Raw genomic sequence first — 7590 nt, forward strand, 5'->3', positions numbered from 1 at the left:
CAATCGGGAGCCGGGGAGAGCGGCAGCCGGGAGCGCCAGCCAATCAGCGCCGAGCCGGCTCCGCGGCCAATGGGAGGTGCTCTGGACGACCCGGCCCCCGGAATCCTGGGAGAGGCTGTTGAAATTAACTCTCCCCACGCCGGCGCCGGCGCCGGCGCGGCGGACGGGAAGCTCCGGGAGGGGCGTTGGGGGAGCAGAGCTTGTATCTCCCGCGGGGAGGAGAGGCTGGACCCAGGGCTCCTGGGCTGGGGTTTGGGGCTGCTCCTCTCGCGGGCCGAGGGCGCCCTTCCCTTCGCCTTCTGTCCGGGTCTGCGTCAAACTGTGGATCCGCTCCCTCCTGGGTTCCGGCGCCAGGTGAACCCGGAGGCTGCGGCTACGCCCGCAGGTGCAGATGGGGGACACACCTGCTGGACCGGATGGGTCTCTTGAGGCTGTGGAGAGTATTCGTAGGCTCCAGCGCCGGGGTGTGGTGGCTGCGGGCCCCGAAGGTTGGCGTGGGAGCGCAGTCAACCCTGAGCTCTTGATCCTCGCGGCAATCCAGAGGCGAAGGGCGGACAGGGCAAGGCAGGGGGTTAGTTCCCCGGGCTTAGGTTTACACTGTCAGCTTGGGGGTGGGGGGGGTGGGGAGCCTGGGATCCTGGACCCCTGTCTTTGCTCACGAGTCCGCTGACAGTTAATCACGGGAGAACTGAGGAAAGAGGTTGGGTTAGCTAGCAACCCTGGGAAGGGGTGGAAGGAGAAAGAAGGCTTGGGAAAAAGAAAGCAGGATGGGGGGTGTCATCTTTGGGAGGGAGGGAGGGAGGGAGGGAGGAGGAGGAGGAGGCAGAGGCTGCCTGCCTGTGTGTGAGTGAGGCAGCCACCAGATTTAGACTCAGCGCCTCTGGAGTTCCAGTTTGGGTCCTGTTGTGCACGGGTTCAGTGACCTTAGGCAAGTTACTTAACATTTCAGACCTTCCTTTCTAAACAGGAATGATAATTATCTATTGCACCGACCTGAGTGCAAGTGTTGGACCTGTACTAAGTGCTCAGTTACCAGGTTTCCAGAAAAGCCGGGAGCTGTCAGACTCCTGTGCCCTGTGCCCTCCAGTGTCTTGTTCCCACTGCCCGGAATGTCCCTTCCTTCTTTTGGCGATTCCCAAACCATTCCTCACCTTGACCTTTACTTCTCCTGACACTTGAAGCTTTTTCAAGTTCTCTACTTTCAGCCATTTCCATCTGGCTTTGCTCCTCAAGCATTTACCCACATTTTTCATTTTAATTAGCAATTGTTTACTCCCGGACTCCTTCACCTCCCTGGGAGTTCTTGGATGCCCCAGCCCACCCCTAGACCCTGAGTCATATCTATCTCACCATTGTACTGCTACCTCATTGAGCAGTTCAGATGAGGCAGGAGGGGTGGAGGGTAAAGTAGCACAGATAATGGGGCTTCTCAGGAGGGGCTCTGAGTCTTCTGGAAATTTCCAAAGAATGCTCTTAGAGTTCTCCACCCGGTGGACAGGATGAGAATTTTTTTTTTAATGTTTTTATTTATTTTTGAGAGAGAGAGAGAGAGAGAGAGAGAGGCAGAGCATGAGCAGGGGAGGGGCAGAGAGAGGGGGAGACACAGAAGCAGGCTCCAGGCTCAGGCTCTGAGCTGTAAGCACAGAGCCCAACGCGGGGCTTGAACTCACAGAGTGTGAGATCATGACCTGGGCTGAAGTCGGACACTTAACCGACTGAGACACCCAGGAGCTCTGAGAATTAATTATTTTTTTAATCCTGGAGTTTACACCAGTGGTTCTCAAAGTGTGGTCCCTGGAGCAGCAGCAGCACCTGGGCATTCCCTAGAAATGCAAATTCTCTAGTCTTGCCTTAGACTTCCGGCACCAGGAACTCAGGAGGTGAAGACTGACTGACTACTCCGTTCAACAAGCCCTGTAGGTTATCCTGATGTGTGCTGAAGTTTTAGAATCATTAGTTTAGGCCTTTTGTCTTTAATATCTAGATACCCTAGAGATAGACTACTTTTATAGTATTATTTTGAAAAATACCTTAATTTTGGGGTGCCTGGGTGGCTCAGTCAGTTAAGCGTCCGACTCTTGGTTTTGGCTCAGGTCATGATCTCACAATTCGTGGGTTCAAGCCCTGCGTTGGGCTCTGTGCTGACAGCTTGGAGCCTGGAGCCCGCTTCAGATTCTGTGTCTCCCTCTCTCTCTGCCCCTCCCCCTCTCATTCTCTGTGTCTCTCTCTCTGCAAAGCTATGATTTTGTCCTCCTCTGCAAACTGTACTGTTTGGAGGGAAGTCACTATGCACAGCCCACACTTAAGGGATGGAGAGTTAGACTCCGCCTCCTCGAGGGAGAAATATCTGCGCAATTTATTTGGAATTAATGCACGGAAGAGTTGTCTCCCTCATTTATATATTCATTTATTCAACTATTGATTTCTACCAGTATGGACCCACGGATATTTATTTTATACTTTGGGTTATAGTCCCATATACTTTATTTTGTCGCTCAAAGTGTTCTAGCTTTAGCCTTGGGAGCTCTTTCTTTCATGGACCATGCTTTCCGTGTTGTATCCAAAAACATATCGCCAAACCCAAGGTCACCTGGATTAGCTCCTATATTTTTCTTCTTGAAATCTCAGAGTTTTACATTTTACGTCATAGGTCTATGGTCTTTTTTTGAGCCTGGATGATGTAAGGCCTGTGTCTAGATTCATTTTTAAAAATTTTTTTATGTGTATTTATTTTTCAGAGAGTGAGACAGAAAGAGCATGAGTGGGGGAGGGGCGGAGAGAGAGAGAGGGACACAGAATCCGAAGCAGGCTCCAGGCTCCGAGCTGTCAGCACAGAGCCCGACGCGGGGCTCGAACTCACAGACTGTGAGATCATGACCTGAGCCGAAGCCGGACGCTCAACTGACTGAGCCACCCAGGCGCCCCTTTTTTTAAACATGGATGTCCGACTGTGCCAGGAACTTTTATTGAGAAGAGTATCCTTTCTCCACCCAACTGCCTTTGCTCTTTTGGTTAATCAGTTGAATATATCCGTGTGGGCCTATTTCTGGGCTCCGTATTCTCTCCTGTTGATCCTTGCATCATTTCTTTTGCTAACACCGTGTCGTCTTCATGACTATAAACTCACCATTTTTTGCTGGGTGTGAATGTCCTGAGACCAATTCGAGAGGAGCGGAGGGGGGACCCAAAGGTGGACCCCAGGTGCCCGGGGGAAAGGGTGGGACCACAGAGAGGGGTAGGGAGCATGATGCAGCGTGTGGAGAACACTGGGTTGTGCCTCGTCTCCACCTGTGCTGGGGTGGCCTGGACACCGATGGGTTCCTTTGGCAGCCAGGTCCCACACCTGAAGTGCTCAGACTCCTCCACCTGGTGGCAGTTGGACCGAATCCTTTATCCTTATCAACATCAGAACCTATCTCTATGGGGCGCCTGGATGGCTCAGTCGGTTAAGCATTCCATACAGAAAAGGAGGCCCGGGGATTATGTGCTTCCAGAAGGTTTCTTCATTTTTTTTTAATTACTTATTTTTGAGAGAGACAGACAGACAGACAGAGCATGAGCAGTGGAAGGGCAGAGAGGGAGAGGGAGACACAATCTGAACCAGGCCCCAGCTGTCAGCACAGAGCTCGACGGGGCCTTGGACCCACAGACCGTGTGAGATCTTGACCTGAGCTGAAGTTAACCAATTGAGCCACCCAGGCGCCCCACTCCCAGAAGGATTCTATTGGAGTTCAAGGTCCCGGCCCTACCAGACACCAGTGGGACTCAATATTTCTTTCACCGAGAGCTCCTCTCCCCTCATAAGGATTTTTTTTTTTTTTTTTTTTTTTTTTGGTTATAAGTGACGGAAACCCTACTCAAACCAGCTTACAGAACAGGAATTTGTTGACTCACATCACAGAAAAGCACAAACACAGATAGGATTTCAGGCCAGGGGGATCAGGGACTCACCTCTGTGTCTCAGCCTCTCCCTTGTGTTGGTTTTATTCTCAGGCACCCCACGGAGTAGCACCCCAAAGAGACAGCGCTTTGGTTGTCTATCGCTGCATAACGAATCAACCCAAGACTTAGTGGCCTGACACACAAACCATTTCTTTGCTCAGGAGTCTGTGGATCAAGAATTTGGGCTGGGGCACCCAGGCGGTTAAGCGTCCGGCTTCGGCTCAGGTCATGATCTCACGGTTTGTGGGTTCAAGCCTCGCGACGGGCTCTGTGCTGACAGCCCAGAGTCTGGATCCTGCTTTCGATTCTGTGTCTCCCTCTCTCTGCCCCTTACCCACTCATGCTCTGTCTCTCTCTCTCTCAAAAATAAATAAACGTTAAGAAGAAGAATTTGGGAGGAAAAAAAAGGATTTGGGCAGGGCTCAGTGTGGATGCCCTGTGTGGTATTAGTTGGGTGGGGCTGGAGAATCCAACATGGCCTTCTCACGTCTCCTAAGATCTCCATCCTAGCTGATGGCTGGGGCATCCTGGTTCTCCAAGTGGCTTCTCCCTCCACATGGCCGGTCACCATTCAGTAGTCTCACCGACATTTCTGTGCACGACGGCTGGCTCCTAAGAAAACAAAGATGAAGCTGTCAGTCCTCTTCAGGCCCAGGCCCCGAACAGGCACAGTGTCATTCTTCACGTTCTCTTGATCAAAGCAGGTCACGGGGCCAGCCCAGGTTGAATTGGAGGGAAAATAAATTCTTCCTCTCTCTTGTCTTTACGTTTATTTATTTGGAGAGCGAGAGCACACAAGCTGTGGTTGGGCAGAGAGAGAGGGAGACAGGATCCCAAGCCGACTGCACACAGTCGGCATGGATCCTGACATGGGGCTCGAACTCACAGACTGCAAGATTGTGACCTGAGCCGAGATCAAGAGTCAGTTGCTTGGCCGACCGAGTCACCCTAAATTCTTCCTCTTAATGAGAAGAGTGTCAGAGTCCCATTGCAAAAGGGAATTTGGGATGGGAGGGACTGTTGCAACCATCTTTGGAAAATAACCTACCAGAGAGCGTAGAATGTCTTTTTCAATGATTGGCGCCTACGTCCTGCGTGGATTATGCTTTGGCCCTGCGTGTGTCACAGGCTCACCCCTGAATCAATCTCGGTGGCTAGGGAAGAGAGCGCGTGTTGGCTGGCTGCTCCTGGGCCATGTGGACTAGAATGATGGTGGCTCCCTGAAGGAGAACCAGGTACCAGAAGGTGGGCGTGGGTGAGGAAATGGTCCAAACCATTTCTGTCCGCCCCCGCCACCCCCACTCAGAAACCTTCTGTGCCTGTTCCTCCAGCCTCCTAACCTTCTTTCCATTTCAGCCAAGACTCTCTCCCCACAGTTCTCCAGATGGGCCCACTCTCTGTGGTCCCCCCAGATGGGCACCCATGCCTTGCCCCTTGGCCTGGCCAAGCCCTACCTGATTTTCAAGGAACAGTCTAAGTGTCTCCTAGGGTTCCTCCGTGAATCACATTTCAAACTGCAAGCGTTTTGCACAGAAAAGGATGTGCGTTGCAGCCTTGATTGTAATGACAAAACCTGAAAGCGACCCACACGTCCGGCCCTAGGGAATGAATTACAATAGTCAAGATTCTTTCAGCAATAAGTGACAGAAACCCAGCTGAAACTAGCTTAAGCATGAAAGAATTTAGTGGCTCCGGAAATGGGGTGGTCCAGTGGACAAAAATGAGTTGTCAGCCCCCCTCCATCTCTTGTCTCTGCTTCCCTGGGGTATGGGGCTCATTTTCTCCCCATTGAATTGACTAGGGTGGGGATGGCGGGTGGGGTGGGGGAAAGGCCAAGTCTGATGGCGCTAGACTTAACCTTGTTCCTGCTTTGTGCCCTTGGAGGAAAGAGAAAGCGGCTCTTTCCCAGGGAGGCTGTCCCTGCTTGGGTGACTCCTGCATTCCTGGGCCATTCTCTGTGGCCAGAGGATTGACCAAACCTGGGTCAGATGGCCTGGAGGAGACTGCTGTGGTTGGCTGTCCCACTGGAACCATATGGAGTGGGGTGGGGGTGGAGGCGTGAAGCATTTCCTAGAAGACTTTTACTGTTCTTACCAAGGTGGTAAAACCTAGTTGATGCAATATTATATTCCAGGAAAAGCTGTAGTTACGAAGACCGTGTAGCAACATGACAAAGGGTCATAAAGCAATGCTAAAGAGAAGGCAGAATACAGACTCGAAACGATGATGGTGTCCCTGGAATATGGAAAAATAGAAAGCTTTTGCCTTGGTGGGGGTGGGACGCTGTATTACTACATGAAAAAACCCTCACTACCTTTGCAAAAGTATTTGCACAACAAATACGTGTCCGTACAAAAATAATCTGGTGGGTGTCGCACGGTATGACTTTCAGAGCTCAGTTTCTTTTCGAATGAGACGGCGCACACATATAAATAAACAGACGGTGATTTTATAGCTCTGAAAAGTCGTGTGTTTTTTTTTTTTTCGTCCTTGTGGTTGCTTTGAGCAGTGGGGCCCAGTAGAGCCTCTTGGTCAGGAATGTTAGAACATTCCGAGTGCAGTCCCAGGGAGCTTCAGTTTGGGGGAGGAGGGGACATCTCTCACCAACAGCTAGGCAGATAGGAGGCCTCCGAGTGGGTCAGTCAGGACAGAGAGAGGCAGCGGGAAAGTGAGGGAGGACAGCGAAGGGCCCAGGGGGGTCCAGTCCACTCCATTCCTCTTCTGCCGGCATGCCCACTCACCCCTGGGTTTTAGAAAGTCTCAAGTGCCATTCATGTTTGCAGCTAATAACCAGCAATTTGGGGTTACGCTGTTTATTTATTTGTTTATTTTAAAAGTTTATTTATTTTGAGAAAGAGAGAGAGAGAGAGAGAGAGAGCAGGGTGGGAGCAGAGAGAGGGAGAATCCCAAGCAGACTCTGCCCCGTCAGCAGCATGGAGCCTGACGTAGGGCTCAAACCCACCAACCACAAGATCATGACCTGAGCCGAAACCAAGAGTCGGACACTTCACCGACTGAGCCACCAAGGCGCCCCTATTATTTATATATTTTTATTTGAGAGAGAGAGAGAGAGAGAGAGAGAGAGAGACAGTGTGTGTGAGTGGGGGAGGAGAGTGGCAGAGGGAGAGAGAGAGAGAGAGAGAGAGAGAATCTTAAGCAGGCTCCATGGTCAACTCAGAGCCCGACACTGGGCTTGATCCCACAACCCTGGCTCAACCCACTGAGCCACCGAGGTGCTGTCCTTATTTTTATTTTTTAAAGTAGGCTCTACATCTAATGTGGGGCTTGAACTCACAACCCTGAGATCACGAGTTGCACGTTCTACCGACCGGGCCAGCCAGGTGCCCCTTGGGTTATCTTTTTTTAATGTTATTTTTGTAAGTAGCAAAATGAATAAGATATTCCCGTTTCGGTTAAAACACACGCGTGTGCACACACACACACACACACACACACACACACACAACAGGATTCTTTTGGCTACTTACGTGTATTCAGCTTTCTTGATTGGGTCTGTGAGATACTCTTGGAAAGATTTCCTCTCCCTGAAAGTCCAAAAGGATCTAGGGATGAGGGCTGGGAGGTTAGATTCCTGGTCCTGGTGTGTGTGTGTGTGTGTGTGTGTGTGTGTGTGTGTGTGTGTGTTGG

This window comes from Prionailurus bengalensis, chromosome E1 (genome assembly GCF_016509475.1).
Source record: "Prionailurus bengalensis isolate Pbe53 chromosome E1, Fcat_Pben_1.1_paternal_pri, whole genome shotgun sequence".
NCBI classification, from domain to species: Eukaryota; Metazoa; Chordata; class Mammalia; order Carnivora; family Felidae; genus Prionailurus; species Prionailurus bengalensis.